This window comes from Gorilla gorilla, chromosome 14 (assembly GCF_029281585.2).
Source record: "Gorilla gorilla gorilla isolate KB3781 chromosome 14, NHGRI_mGorGor1-v2.1_pri, whole genome shotgun sequence".
In the NCBI taxonomy this organism is placed as follows: domain Eukaryota; kingdom Metazoa; phylum Chordata; class Mammalia; order Primates; family Hominidae; genus Gorilla; species Gorilla gorilla.
Window position 1 is genome coordinate 107,427,936 of NC_073238.2, and position 16,876 is coordinate 107,444,811.

Below are 16,876 nucleotides of genomic sequence, written 5' to 3' on the forward strand. Positions count from 1 at the left end.
TACATGTGGCTATAAAAGCAATGAAATGTAGCTATTCCATATTGAGATATATCGTAAGTGTAAAGTATACAGCAGAATTTAAAGACATAGTATAGAAAAAATAAGAATGTAAAAATCTCATCAATAATTTCTTTCTATCTTGAAATAATTTTTGTAACTATTGGGTGAAATAAATACATAATGTCATAATTAATCTCAACTACATGTTTTCCTTTTTAATGTTGCTTTTCAAAAATTTAAAATTATATATGTGACTTGCATTCCTGGCTCACAATAGGTCTATGTTGGAAAGCAATGTATAAAGTTATTTTTTAAACTTCTATCTTTCTCTTACTAAATAGTATTAAACAGTGAGTTTGCAAGCTTTTAAAAGGCAATAAAGGGCTGGGCACAGTGGCTCACACCTGTAGTCGCAGCAATTTGAGAAGCTGAGGCAGGAGGATTGGTTGAGCTGAGGAGTTTAACACCAGTCTGGGCAATAGAACAAGACCTCATCTCCACCAAAAAAAAAAAATTGCTTGGTTTTGTGGCATACCTGTGTAATCCCAACTACTGGGGAGGCTGAGGTGGAAGGATCCCTTGAGCCCTGGAGGTTGAGGCTGCAGTCAACCATTATTGTGCCCTGCACTCCAGCCTGTGTCACAAAAAGAAAGACTCTGTTGAGGTACCCATCCTAGAAGTAGTCCATCAACAAATATTAATATAATAAATAATATACAATTAAATGAACAGAAAAAAATTCCTTTAATATCTCTTTTCCTTTATTATACAATTGATTCATTTGCCATGTTTGTAGGGAACCATTTTCAAAATGTCATACATAATCAGTTATGCATAATCCAGAAATTAAAAGTTATAATTCAAATTTTATATGAATTTAATACAAATAAGGCTTAACTTCATTTTCATTCTACCTTATATGTGATTATATCTAGAATGCTATTAAAATATATTGGTCTGATCATCTGGCTGGAAGTATGTTGTTGACTGGCAAATGGGAGAATTTTCCACCAGAAAAAAAGTTTCCATAAGATAGCACTAGTGTTGGAAAATGAAGGTGAAACAAAGCCTTCAAAGAAGTATAGAGCTAGCTCCCACGGTTAGATTCTACTTTGTCCAAATATGAGTTTTCCTCTTACTGCTCTTAGCCATCAAATGGTCTTTTGACAGCCCTTACTCTGCCTGCTCCTGTATATTCTAGTCAAGAGAGTTGAAATGTCCTCACTTCCAGGATGATATTAGCCTCCCCTGGTATTGGAACACTCTAATATTTTCCACTAACTAACTTATCAAGACAAATTGAAGCATTCACATAGCGTATTACAAATCTATTTAATTGAACTGTACATACTTAAAGTGATTTGTGTTTCAATGTTACAGAATGAATGTTTGTGTCCCTGCAAAATTCATATGTTGAAATCCTAATTAATTCGTAACGTGATGTTTCTTAGAGGTGGAGCCCTTCAAAGGTAATTAGCATTAGATGTAATTCTAGGGGTGGGGCTCCCATGATTGGGATAATGCCCTTATAAAAAGATGAAAATATGTGAGATCTCTTTCTCTGTGTGTACACACCAAGGAAAGGCCATGAGAAGGACACGGCCAGGAAGAAGACCCTCACCAATAACCTGACCATGGTGGCACCCTAATCTTGGATTTCCAGCCTCCAGAACTATATGACATACATGGCTGCTGTTCAAGCAGCCTTCAGAACTATATGACATACATGGCTGCTGTTCAAGCCACCCAGTCTATTTTATTTCATTATAGCAAACTGAATTGACCCACATGTACATTCAGTCTCCTTATTCTACTACCATGCTACAAATTCATATTTGTACATTCCATTGACCAAAGCCCAAGACACAAATAGAAGTCTTTTAGAAGTGGATAATGAAAGCTGAACCTAACAGAGAAGAAATGCACCCTGACTGTCCACCTGTGCCTCTTGTATGATGCAGACTCACCTTTTGAGCCTATACTTATTAGTCAGAATCTATTTCCTCTGCTTGTTGTTTTGTTTCCAACGGCCCTTGACTAGCCTGATGGCCAACAGGACAAACGTAGCAAGAAAGGCTCACTGAATAGCACAGATTTGCTATGTATCAGTGTAGGAAAAAGCATGTTACTAAGTTTAATTGAGGAACTCAGCCAGTGTTCCCATGTAATCATAGTGAGAGAAACACAAATGAAAGCTCTTCTTTAAAAAAAAAAAAAAAATGCATGTGTACTAAGAGCTAGATTCCCTTTTCCAAGGAAAGACCAGCCAGGTTGTAATGAAAACACCTTTAGTCCTTCTCAGCTTAGGCTACAATCCTACAAAATATACAGTATATCTGCTTGGAAAAAAATAAACTTTTTATAGCCAGAGGCAAGATCTGATATAAGTTGCAAAGTGATTGGAAGGCTTTTGGCTTGGTTTGGATTTCTGGTCCTTTACCTGAGTTGTTAATTGAATTAGATTTTTGGCAGAGACCATGAGCCAAGAAATGACAATCAGATCCCAGATCTCAAAACTTCATGGGCAAAGATGACCAATTATTGCCAGGAGACACCACCTCAGACTCTAATTAGTTATGGAAGTTTGTGAGCAAGGTAAGGAATAGAGCATTTCCAAGGATGGAATGAAGGCATTATCATGAACATGGTCATGTTCAGTATATATATTTTAAGTGTTTATTTCTGTAGAATCAGCATGAGAAACATATTCGCATGGTTGTTTTATTTTTCAACTAACTTCAAATCCAAAGATATAAAACAAATTTTGAAGAACTTGACCATTAGGTGAATCAAGAGTAAACTATTTGCAATTCATAGCTTTTTCCAAGTCAATAGAAATTTTCCCATGATACTTGGATTTATCAGTGCTCATAGTTTTTGATACGGCAGTGTACTTTAAGTTATACTCAAAGGTTCCAATGATGATCAGAATTCTTCTCCTTTTTATTTGCCTCTTCTCAACTACATACCCTCTTACTGCCTCAAATAGAGTAACAACTGTACTAGGGTGCTTAAAATATATTTTATGATAGTAATCTTTGGCAACAGAAGTGATTCTCTATTCTACTGCAGATATAAACACCATAAGAAAAGACATACTTCAATGGATAAGTCAAAAGTCTTTGACTTTTCCTGATAGTGTTTATAAGAAATACAGCTCTAATTTATCAGTAATGCTAAATGTGTTATAAAGAAAAGTCAGAGAGTGAAAGTTTGATAGTAGGGTTAGAAAAAGTTGTGGAGCAATATATAAGGCTGGGGAGAAGAGATGTTGTTAGAGACAATACGTAAGGTTGAGGAGAAGAGATGTTATTAGAGACAATACATAAGGTTGGGGAGAAGAGATGTTATTAGAGAAAGGTCAGCAAGTGCAAAAGTGTTCTTAAAATACTGACTATAAAATATGTTACAATTATAGAAATATGAAACTGTGATTTACATGTGCCTACTAGCAGCATCTAGCTGGAAACCGCCTTTTTTTTTTTTTTTTTTTTTTTTTGAGGCAGAGTCTAGCTCTGTTGCCCAGGCTGGAGTGCAGTGGCCTGATGTTGGCTCACTGCAACCTCCACCTACCAGGTTCAAGTGATTCTCCTGCCTCAGCCTCTCAAGTAGCTGGGCCTGCAGGCACCCACCACCATCTGGCTAATTTTTGTTGTTGTTGTTGTTGAGACAGTGTTTCGCTCTTGTTGCCCAGGCTAGAGTGCAATGGCACGATCTCAGCTCACTGCAACCTCCGCCTCCGGGTTCAAGTAATTCTCCTGCCTCAGCCTCCCAAGTAGCTGGGATTATAGGTGTGCGCAACCACACCCAGCTAATTTTTTTTTTTTTTTTGGATTTTTAGTAGAGATAGGGTTTCACCATGTTGACCACGCTGGTCTTGAACTCCTGACCTCAAGTGATCCGCCCACCTCAACTTCTGAAAGTGCTGGAGGTACAGGCCACTGTGCATGGCCGAAACCCCCTCTTAAGATAATAGGTCACATCACCATATCATTAATGTCCACACACAACTCAGTATATTACTCCACTTTGCTTCAGTAGCAACCTTACATATCGATGATTTATAGGAAGCGTATTTGTTTTACTCACGTTTCATGTTAATGCTTCTGAGTCAGCAAGTGCTGCTCTACCTCCTGTGTCTTCTCATTAGGCGACCTTCAGTGGCAGAGAGAAAAGAATGACAGGAGGGGAGACATGGGTGCCACTTAACACTTCTGCTCAAAATTAGCACTCTGTCACTTTTCCTCACACTCTACTGGCCCACATCAACAACATGGCCAAGCCAGATAATGGGGTGGAAATGTATACTCCACCTTCAAGGAGGTACTTGAAGTCACATAGCTATGGGCAGAGATGTATACTTCTTTCTAAAGGAAGTTATCCAACAATTGTAAAACATAATGCAATTTGCCAAAGTGAGTAGTTCAAGTGCAGGAAGAATAAGCCCCAGAGAGTTTGGTCTTGGCCATAGCTCCTCTTCTTTTAAGTGGATGCCATAGCTTAAGTGTACTTTGTAGAAAAAGATTTCTAAGAAGACTGAATTTGTTCAAAATGGATATAATCTCAGTGGCTCTCCAACAATGCTAGGTCTTTCTGGTAAATTCTACTCATAGCCACTGGCAGAAATTTCACCACTGTGCAGAAAAAGACACCGGAGAAATAAGTTTCTAGCCTGTACATAAACTTCCAGAATAACTAACTCCAAACGTTTTAATTGTCATAATAGTCAAGTCATACATAATCCTATCATAGTTATATAGGGCACAGCAGTGTTAATTTACAATAATTATCTCTGTAAATGATGTTAAATATCAGATATATCTTAAAGGAAGTTGTGAAAATCCAACAGATTGGTATTACTAATTCAAAAGAAGACAAAAAATAAATGTTGAATCACTAATGTCATTGAAACGGCCTCCAGATAATTTACCATCCTAATGTGACAGAGAAGAAGAGTAATTTAGAGGAATGGAAATAAAGGAAAAAAAGTTTTTAAAAATTACATGATGTTATCAGAATTGCAAAAAATCGGTTGGATAATAATTGTGTACAGTTTTAAATGTAAAACATAGTAGAGAATAGAACGAGTTACAGCAAAAAGTCTAAATATAATTCTATTCATTTGCATTTTAAATTACAAATTGATAGTCTGCATTGGATGTTAAGCAATTAGGGAAGGATCTTCAAATTTTAGCATGCATGGAAGCCACTTGGGGACCTTGCTTAACACACTTATTTTCCAGAATTCCCCAGGCTCTGGCCCAGAGATGCTAATTCAGCAAACCTATCGGCATCCAGTTATATGGGTTTTAATGAGCTCTTGGGAGAGACTGATAAAAGTGGTAAGGGGATCAAGCTTTGTGAAACAATGAACTATAAAAGCAAATAAGAGATCCTTTAAATATTCTTTAAACACCTAATGGTATCCTAGGAAGAATTATTTTTATGTAACAATGATGAATTTGTTGAAAATATAAGACTGAATAATGACCCAATTTGTACAAGTTTATTTTATTCTGTTGTTTTGAAATTTCTAAAAATAGTCTGCATTATAAAAGTTACTAATTATGCTGTAGTTAAAAGTGTGTAATGTACTGAAAAAATATAAATGGAGTTTGGTGCACTATTTGTACAGTCCCACTTCTTAACAGTGATTTTATATTGAATGTTAAATGCATTTGAGTTATACAGAAGATGTGCATTACAAAATAAGAAAATGCTCTGACATAAAAAAGACATAGGTCAAATCATAAGAGTTGCAAGTAAAAATTCTCTGTCAATAATGTCACCATTACATGCATAATATTTTGCCACATGACCCTACTTATTAAAAATTTAGGTTAATATGGTTATACAATCCACAACACTTTGAATTAACATGAATGAATTTGAAATTTCACCAAAATACTTGCCTCAACATGTACACTGTCATGGCTGGTTGGTACACTAAAGTGTTGTTTGCATTTATGGTAGAAAATATTTATCATTTAAATATACCCATTTATCATTTAAATATACCCACTGTAAACTGTTATTTTTATTTCCTAGTTGATTGTTGAAGAGACAAACCTATAATTACAGTTGGAGCATTTAATATCTCTGTCTCACTAATCGATAGAACAACTAGAAAGAAAATCAAGGGTACAGAGAAAATATCACCATCAATCAACTGTCTCTAATCTACTTTATAGGCCATTCCAAAACAGTAGAACACATATTATTTTCAAGAACCCTCAGAATTATTTCAAGGAGAGTTTAAATCTTTGACCATAAAAAACATCACAACAAACTTATAATTAAAATCATATGGAACATGTTCTCAAACCACAATGGCATCAAATTAGAAATCAATAGCAGAAAGAGTAAATGGAAATCTCCAATTCAAAAACACACTTCTAATGAACCATGAGTTAAACAGCAAGTTTCAAGAGAAAAAAATAGTAATTACATTGAACTTAATGAAGATACAACATATCAAAATTGTGCCAAACTGCTTTAGTTGAAAGAGAAATTTGTAATACTAAATGCTGTGTTAGCAGAGAGGGAAATTCAAATCTATAAGCTCCTACCTTAAAAACCTGGAAAAAGAAGAGCCAAATAAACCCCTAACAAGCAGAAGAAAAGAAAAAGTATAAAGCAGAAATTAATGAAATTTAAAACAAAAAATAAATTTTAAAATAGTTCTTGTAAAGATGAAAAAAATGATAAACCACTAGTGAGACTGACAAAAAAGATAAAAGAGACACAAATTGTCAATATCAGGAATGAAATGGGACATTGTTACAGTGATTCTGTCTAGCACTGTAGTCATCAAAATATAATAAAGGAATACTAGGAACAATTTTACTCCCAAAAATTTGATGACATAGATGAAACAGGCCTATTTCTCAAAAGCACAAACCATTACATCTAACCCAAAATGATAAGAAAATTTTATACAAATTAAAGTAAATCTCATTTAAAAATCAACCCAGGATGGCGACAAACTTAAATGTCAAAGGTAAAACCATAAGGACAAGACAGTAAAAAAAAAAAAAAAAAAAAATGGCAAAATCATATAGGAAAAGCCAGTAAAGACTTTGGCACCTACACAGTGAGTTGTTAGTCTTTATACCAAAACCAGGATCCATAAAATGAAACTGATAAATTGTATTTCATCAAAATTGAAACTACTCTGTGAAGGACTCTGTTAAGAGGATAAAAAGGCAAACTATAGACTGGATGAAAATATTTGCAAACCACATGATACAGATTAAATTCGTTGTGCCTCCTCCAGATTTACATGTTGAAGTCCTAACCCAGAGTACCTTAGAGTGTGGCTGATTTTTTGAGATAGGGCCTTTAAAGAGGTAATTAAGGGAAAATGAAGTCATACGAATGGGCGTCAATCCAATATGACTGGTGTCCTTATAAGAAATTATTAAACACACACTTACACATGGAAGACCATGTGAAGACAGACGGAGAAGACAGCTATCCACAAACCAGGGAGAAAGGCCCTCAAAGGAAACCAACCCTGCCAATGCCTTGATTTTAGATTTCCAGCCTCCAAACCTGTGAGAAATTTTTTTAAATTTACTCCACCCAGGCTATGATACTTTGTTATGGCTGCCCAAGCAAACTAATACACCTTACATCCAATATGACTGGTGTCCTTATAAGAAGAAATTAGTAAACACACACTTACACACACATGGAAGACCATGTGAAGAAAAAGGGAGAAGACAGTTATCCACAGACCAAGGAGTAGTGGACTAGTATCAAGAATATATAAAGAACTCGAAACAAAAATCCAGTGAGATAATGGACAAAAGACTGAAGGGACATTTCACTGAAGAAGATATATCAATGGCAAACAAGGACATAAAAAATGTTCAATCTGGCTGGGTGTGGTGGCTCACGCTTGTAATCCCAGCACTTTGGGAGGCTGAGGCGGGTGGATCACGAGGTCAGGAGATCGAGACCATCCTGGCTAACACGGTGAAACTCCGTCTCCACTAAAAAAAAATAAATAAATACAAAAAAAACTTAGCTGGGTGTGGTGGCGGGCACCTGTAGTCCCAGCTACTCAGGAGGCTGAGGCAGGAAAATGGTGTGAACCCAGGAGATGGAGCTTGCAGTGAGCTGAGATCGTGCCAATACACTCCAGCCTGGGCGACAGAGCAAGACTCCAATCTCAAAAAAAAAAAAAAAAGTTCAATATTTTTAACTCTTAGGAAAATCCAAGTTAAAACAATGAGATGACACTATATACCTATCAGAATGCCTAAAATAAGAAAATAAGAAATGTCTTATTTCTTATTGAGACCTATAAGAAATGTATTATTTCTTATTTAGACCTATAAGAATGTCTAAAATAAGAAAAAGTGACAACACAAAATATTGACAGAGAAAATGGATCACTCATATGTTGCTGTTGGGACTTACAAAATGTTACACCCGTTCTGGTAAGGAGTGTAGCAGTTTCCTACAGAAATAGCTGTAACAGCCTTTGTTCCCATAGCTCACCAAGCAATTCCAGAATTGCAATGCTTGTTCTTCAAAATAGTGATCCTCTTTAACAAATGACCTCTGTCTTCCCAGTTGTATTTTTTATCTGCACATTTCTTGTTGGTGAACTGAATTTATTCCTGTTGTTTGTCACGTAATACCTAGAAAGGTGATTTAAATACTACTCTGGCTCTAGAGGGGAAGAAAATAGCTTACCAGCTACATTTGATAGGATGTCATGGAAGTCAATGAATATAGGAACTTCCTGTGTTATTATGTTACATATGATCTTTCCCTCCCATCTGCTGCTCAAAACTTTGCTATTCAATCACTTAATGTATATTCCTGCATTAGATAAGAATACAGATTTTATGGCATAAATCAGAGCAGTGGGAACTGTTGATAGATCATCAGAAGCTATTTTTCATGTGACTATGAACAAAGAATTCTTCCCAGATAACCATGGATCTTTGGCTGAAAAGCTCCCACATAATTTTGGATTGTTTACTTTTTCTTCTTTTCTGTTTTGTTTCATTAGTTGTATAAAGAACATTGCCACCGACAACCAGGGGAAAAACAACACAGAAACATAGAAAATGTCACAACTGACAAAGCTTTTCTACCTTCATTATCCATTTAAATCATATGCCAACCATGTTAGATATCATCGTTCTCTCTTTATAGATGTAAAAGAGGTGAGCCTTGGAGATATTGTGGCATATATGAAAATATTTCAATTGTGATAGTAAGAAGCAGTTTTTAAGAGCCATATTCAAATGTGAACATTTTTTTCCACATCCCATACAACAACTGTTTTCCTAAAAAGCACTTGGCCAAACAACATAATAAAAAGAATTGCTTAGGCCAGGCACGGTGGCTCATGCCTGTAATCCCAGTACTTTGGGAGGCCGAGGCAAGTGGATCACGAGTTCAGGAGTTCAAGACCAGCCTGGCCAAGGTGATGAAACCCAGTCTCTATTAAAAATACAAAAATTGGCCAGGCATGGTGGTGGGTGCCTGGAATCCCAGCTACTCGGAAGGCTGAAGCAGAGAATTGCTTGAACCCGGGAGGCAGAAGTTGCAGTGAGCCAAGATCACGCCACTGCACTCCAGCCTGGATGACAGAGCAAGACTTCCTCTCAAAAGAAAAAAAGAATCGGTTAAGCAACATAGTAACTTTATTTCTTCCATGGTTGAGTACTCAGATTTTGTACGTATACATGTTGCAACGAAAAATATAATTAAACATTATTTTCAAAACAGTTGAATAGAGTGATCAGCGCAGGTTCCTGAAAAAAGACTTGACTCATCTTTTCTATGAGAGTGTGTACATGTTTCTTGTTCAGATGAGACCCTAGAAGTACTATTTATAGACTGTAAGATTGAAAAACTCTACATTTTGAACATTTCTTAATAACTAATTCCACAAGTCTATTTATGAATCAGAATTTCCTCCTATTTCTCCCTTTTCCAGCGTGAGCTCTAAATTCAAGAAATAGTGAGCTGGAAGAAGGCTTAGGAAGGGAAATAATTCTAAATGATTAAGTAAACAAAATAATTTCATCGGTATAACTCTAGTCTCCTGACAGCAAATAAAACAGAGAATTAACAATTAACAGGAATATATGATGACTTCATTCATTATCAGTAATAATGCTATCTGGACTTCATGAGGGGCTGGACTTGGATATTTATACTTACTCTGGAATTTTATCTCATAAATTTTCTCAACTCTGGAGAATTTATTTAACTCTTGCTGTACTATACCAAGGATTAACCACTGTATACAGTAGAGAAAATACAGATATCCTGAATCAGAGAAGATTCTAGAGTTTACATGGAAGCAGGAAAGAAATGACAATTATGGAAAATTTATCCCACGGTGACGGACAAGGACTCACACAACAAACACATTTTCTGTCTATGTCTCCAGTTCTCAGCTACAATCTAAACTTGTGTGTGTGTGCAGAATGCTTAGAAAATTAATCTAGTTTTCGAAGATTCTGATCCAACAGACTATATGCAAAACATGGTGATTTTAACATGTAGTTTACTTATTATTTCTGAAATGCAGCACATATTTTTGCCTAAGTTTTTCTTTTTCCTTATTGTCAATGATGAAGAAATATCCATGATATAAGACTCAGGATTGGAGACTTTTGTCTCTCACCACTGAGTTCAGTGAACGTGGCAAGAGTCAATCATTCCATCTCTATTATAAAACCCCAAATATAAGATTTTGTTCTTTCTTCATACAATCTAGTGCTAATAATAACAGTAACAAAAATCATGAATATTCTTTCATGTTTATAAGAAGATCCCTCCATTTTCTGCTACTTCCTGCCTCTTCATTTATATGCCAGCAACATAGAGTTACCCATATTTCTCTGAATACCTCATGCTTACAATTGATTTCTTAATTTTGCTGTCTGAATATGCTTCCTCTGCTTGTTTCCCTTGCTACTTACCTCTCATCTTCCAAGATTCAACTCCAGGTTGACCACATCTAGAAAGTCTTCCCTCCGAGGCTCCTCAGATACTGTTTTTATCCCCTCTCTTCATCTCTTTTCATTCTTCATTGTAATGGCCATTTGTTCTTCTGTCTCCCTATTAGACTGCCAGCTCCCTGGGTAAGGAATTCAGATCTCAGCATAGCTCTATCCTGGTGCTTTATAGTATCTGGCACAATGTATGTCTACAAAACATTTTTTATAAGTTAATGTATGGCTAATATTTTAAAAGGTAGAGCTTATAAAGTAGGAGCATGATATTTTATCAATCTTTCAGGACAATCTTTAGAAGTGGAAAGAGCAGCAAAAAAATACTCCAAGATGAACGTCTCAGACTAGTTTCTGTTGGAACCTGGACTTGAAACAAATTCTATGCTGAAACAAACAACAGCAACCAATAAGCTTTCTTTAGTACCACTGAATATATAGGGAATGTGGACATGAAATTAAAATATACTATTTTATTTATTCCTCATGACAGCCCTACAGAGGGCAGCATAGATAACATTATCCCTATTTTCCAAGTAAGGATACTGAAGTTTGGAGAGTTTATGTGACTTTCCCAAAGTGGCAGGCACAATAAACAGAGAGGCTGAGAGTCAAGCCCTGTTCGAATTCACTCCAAATCTGTGCTGTGAAGGGCAAGACCGTAAAACTTCTCAAACCGTATTCTTTTCGGTGTGGCTAGGATTACTTTTCCAAAATATTATTACATTCATTGTTTCTATTGTTCAAACTCTGCAAATACACATTTGGTAACATAGCAGTGCACATTCAGAGATGGTATCAATGTGTTATCTACCATTGACAAGAATCCAGGGCTCCAGCAGGAGGGAAAAAGGAGATCCTGGTTATGTGAATTGCCAGCTACAGCCCTTGCCTCAGAGTTAGGTTCTAGCAAGTCTACACCTCTGCCGCCAGACATATACCATGAATATAATATTTACTTTAACTTTTTGGGGTGTTATATTTTCTAAACTCAACTCAATTTGACATTTAATTATATTCAGATATTTAAAGAAACAATTTTATTCTGAGTTTATCAAAAACAAACTCTCAGATCCAGAATTAATTTGGGGAGTTTTCACTCTGGAGAGAAGCTGTTGTTACATTTGAATCCTCTACACTTTCTCCTCCTCCTCCTACCACACACCAAATGTGTATTTTCTTCAGAAGTCATCAACTTCATTAAACATAATGTAATTTGGCTGTTTGAAATTCACAATGTATTAAAAAGTCAAGAGCAAAACCTTTGAGAAATAATTTAATGCTGAAAATTATCTTTTTCTCTTTTTCCTTCAATTCATACAAACATTAAAGGTTGGTTACAGGTAATTTGGAGACATCATAGTGAATGTGATTTCATTTATTGAAATAATGTTGTCTTCCAACACACAGAATGGGAAAAAATATTTGCCAACTATCCATCTGACAAACGCTTAATAAGCAGAAAATATAAGGAACTCAACTCAATAGGAAAAAATCTAATAATCTGATTAAAAATGGGCAAAAGGTCTAAGAAAGACATACCAATGGCAGAGAAATGCAAATTAAAACTACAATGAGATATCATCTCACCCCAGTTAAAATGGCTTTTATTGAAAGGGCAAACAATAACAAATGCTGATAAGGATGTGGAGAAAAGGGAACGCTTGTACATTGCTAGTGGGAATGTAAATTAGTACAGCTACTACGGAAAACAGTATGGAAGTTTCTCATAAAACTAAAAATAGAACTATCATATGATCCAGCAATCCCACTGCTAGGTATATACCCAAAAGAAAGGAAATCAGCATATCCAATATAGATCTGTACTACCATGTTTAGTGCAGCACTATTCACAATAGCCATGATTTGGAAGCAACAGAAGTGTTAATCGGCAAACTAATGGATAAAGAAAATGCGGTACACAATGAAGTATAATACCATTCAGCCACAAAAAGAATGAGATCCTGTCATTTGAAACATTATAGATGGAACTGGAGGATATTATGTGAAGTGAAATAGGCCAGGCATAGAAAAACAAACTTCATGTTTTCACCCATTTGTGAGAGCAAAAAAAATTAAACAATTGAACTCATGGAGATAGGGAATAGAATGATGGTTATCAGGGGCTGGGAAGGCTAGTGGGGCAAAGGGGTGGAGTCAGGATTATGAATAGGTACAAAAATATAGTTAGAATGAATAAAATCTCCTATTTGCTATCACAACAGGGTGACTACAGTCAACGGGGTTAAAGACCAGCCTGGCCAACATGGTGAAACCCCATCTCTACTAAAATACAAAACTTAGCCGGGCATGATTGCAGGTGCCTGTAATCCCAGATACTCGGGAGGCTGAGGCGGGAGAATTGCTTGAGCCTTGAGCAATTGCCTCTGCCTTGAGGCAGAGTTTGCAGTGAACCCAGATTGCACCACTGCACTCCAGCCTGGGCAACAGAGTGAGACTCCGTCCCCCCACACACACAAAAAAAAATTGTTAAAAAATGAAAGAATAAGAATGTTTGTAACACAAAGGAAGGATAAATGCTTGAAGTGATACCCCCCATTTAACCTGATGTGATTATTATGCATTATAAGACTATCAAAATATCACATGTACCCCATAAATATATGTACCTACTAGGTACTCATAAAAATTAAAAATTAAAAAAGATAATAAAAGACTAATAAAAAAGAATGTTGTCTCTAATGACTATAAAATATATTTGAAATACATAGATGATTCCTATAGCCCCCCACATAATGATTTTGTACCAAGAGGGTAAAGTATAAGCTTATCTGATTCCCAGGTTATTTCTCAATATCTTACATCTAGCTTTTACAAATGACACATAAGAAAATGAGGAGTTTTGTTCTAATACGAAAAAAATACTATTTAACCATGTAATAAGACCCCTGACTTTTAAGCTAAAAGAAATCAAAAATTTTTTAAAGCAATATTGCCCATTATGGGCCTTTTATATTTTTCTCACTGTGATTTCATCACTAGGCATTGAATAATTGCTTGTAACATTCTATTCCTTCAGCATTTATTTCATCCTGCTGCCTCACTTCCCATTAAAGGATCTAAACATAAATTGTTATACATCATAGCTTTTCAAAACTATCAGAAACCTATTTTAAACATTTTACTGACCTAAAAATAGATTTATTTTCCAGAGGTTCTAACAATTCCAAAATCCTAACAAGTATATAGAGAGTAAGATATTATAATCCCAGATTTGCCCAAGTCACTCATCTTTTTCATTGTGATAAAGAAGCAGTTTTGGGGTAGCAATGAAAGCCCAATTTGCCATAAATCAATGTCACATATTGTCTTCAAGCTTCAGAAAAATTAAAGCCTTAGTAAGTTACACACCTTCTGTTCAAACACTTATAGTTTGCTATAGATACTAGCACTAGAACAGGGATTTATAAATAAAGCTATAGATTAGTGATCAAAGCAGAAATAATGGGAAAATGAATACCTTCCCTTTCCCTCTTCTTCTTGTTAAGTTTCTCTTCTTCACAGACCACAGGAAGGCACTGAAACTGCTGTTACCCATACCAAAGAGTGCTTGTTATTCTGTTCTTGAAGCTACCCCAGCAACCAGTGACCTGTTTAAGAACCTGTGTTGACAAGCTCCACAGGTGTCCTGGCTTAATGTTGCTCTGGAGTGCTTTTAATAGATAAGCATACTCTATCTACTCTGGCAAAGAAAAATAGGGCGGGCAATGAAACAACCATTTCTCTAACCTGAGCTGAATACTTAACATAAGTCAAGGGTAAAGAAAACATTCTGCTTTTACAGTGTCCTGAGATGCCATTGAAGGGCTGCCCTTTAGTTTATATATTTATGTATCATCCATAGAGGCAGAAACCAGTTCATTCAATGAAACTAGACTGAGATAATAAAGGTTTAAAAAGGTTTTGAAAACATAAGCAGAGGCATTTGGAAATATTATAAAAGTAATTCAATAATAGATCTTACTTTAAGAGTTAAACCTTCCAAATATTTGATTTTTCATGGGCCCATGTTTGATTATTCATAGATACAATTTTTGGTTAATTTTGGTTAGTTATACTAAAATAATTCCATAAATTAAAGTAATGATTTTATAATCTCAGGATTTTGTTTCTGTGTAATTGTCAGAAATAAAAATATAAGAGTATAATAAGGAAAAGATTGATGTTACATAATGTACATAAATGCAAATATATTCTGAAATTAAATCCACTGCTACTTTTCTTATAAAGATTTACTTATTCTTATGACAAATGTGGTCATGGTCATAGAAAAAAAGACTACATGGGGAAAATTTTGAAATGTGAAAGATAAACTTCACTGTTCTACTTACAGAAGATGGCAAACTTGTGCAAAGGGTGTGTATTTTCCTTTACTAAAAGTTGTTTTTGCAATAAAATCAAGAATCATCTACCCAGGGGACCACTCAAACTTGTTAATTCAAAATGTAGGAAAAGATGTGGGCCTGGGTTTGCATACCTATCCACAGAATGGGCCTGATTTGTGGCAATTTCCTTTCTGGATATCTGAAGTGTTTTCTCTCTCTGTATATCTATAGCACACTCTATCTCCAGAGAACTGTGGAGATGGAGGACTCTGATAAAGGTATAGTAAGAATCCAGCAAAGGTCACTGGATATGTATCAGAACAATTCCATCCATTATACAGAGAACTGGATACACAGGGAACTGAATGAAATGTCAAAAATCCTTCCTGGTGCACAGGGAAGATGATCACAAGCTAGTCTTACAGTATCTATATGATGTCCCAGAAAACTGTACACCCGGCAGCTGCTAGACCGCAAGATAAGGGTTCCAAATGCTACCCAATAAACAAGCAGAATTTGGACTCCAGAATATAATGTAAGACAATGAGGAAAAAGGTAATGTCTATTTCTAGGATTAAGGGATGAGTGTATACTAATGAAACAGGTAAAATAAAACAAAATTAAAAACCCTCCAATTTCTAAAAACTGGTATACAAAATCCATTTATTGTCTAAGAAAAGCATGATCATTATTGCAGGCTAAATGAAACAAGGAAGAGAACTGCCAGTTTCAAAACACCAATGCCAATGACCTGAAAACTCACCAGGATCCCTCGCTGTCGGACAGTCACTGTTCACTGCAACCTTTGTCGAAGTGCTCAGAAAAGAAGTTTTTTGCAAACCACTTTGAACGCTAGGCTTAGAAAGGAACTAACTTTTGTGTAAGTGATACACTAGAGTCTTTAGGAACAAAAGGGGTGTGTATAATTTGGAATTAGAATCATATGGGGAAAATACTTTCCAGTGTGATGGATTAAGCAAATGTCTTATTCACACATGCCATTAAGTCACTGTGTTATTGAAGATAACAGAGGGGGGTTCATAAAAGTCACCTCTTCCAGGTTTAATGAGGCAAGGAAAAAACCTGTATGTCCTATTTAGGGGTCATTTCCATTAAAAAACTGTCATTAAGTTCCAGTTCAAAGTTAAATTTGGGAAATAGCTATTTAGATAACACAGATGGGCACCTAGCTGAATCTTTGATTAGAAACCCTTAAACAAACTGGCACCCTATTATCTTTTCTTTTCATTTTATTCATATCAAGGGAACTTTTGCCTATATATCTCAGTATAAAATAGACTTTACCTCAACCTTTCTTCCAGTTCAAAATAATAATGCATTCTTCCAGGAAATTTTCAAAAGTCTTGTTCCCAATAACTTGGGGTTATTTCAGGATGTAAGCTCATTTCAAACAACTTGTCCTAAAAGGAAAAACAAATATGATTATAAAGTGCATGTAGTTTGTGTATGGTTTTAAAAGGAAAATACTTTGCCTTCATCGGATAAGGTGCAACTAGCCTTCATAGTATTTTCTGTCCCATT

At 35.6% G+C, this 16,876-nt stretch overlaps 1 protein-coding gene and 1 long non-coding RNA gene across 2 annotated transcripts in view; one reads left to right on the plus strand and one right to left on the minus strand.

Annotated features, from left to right (window-relative positions):
* GPC5 (glypican 5) overlaps positions 1-16,876 on the plus strand; it is a 1,465,923-nt gene that overhangs the window by 1,303,307 nt on the left and 145,740 nt on the right. The window lies entirely within an intron of this gene.
* LOC109029484 (uncharacterized) lies at positions 536-16,783 on the minus strand. The gene is made up of 4 exons (XR_002008581.3): positions 16,640-16,783; positions 10,959-11,116; positions 4,090-4,155; positions 536-634 (listed from the first exon to the last, which is right to left on the minus strand). It is a non-coding gene; the product is annotated as an uncharacterized lncRNA (long non-coding RNA).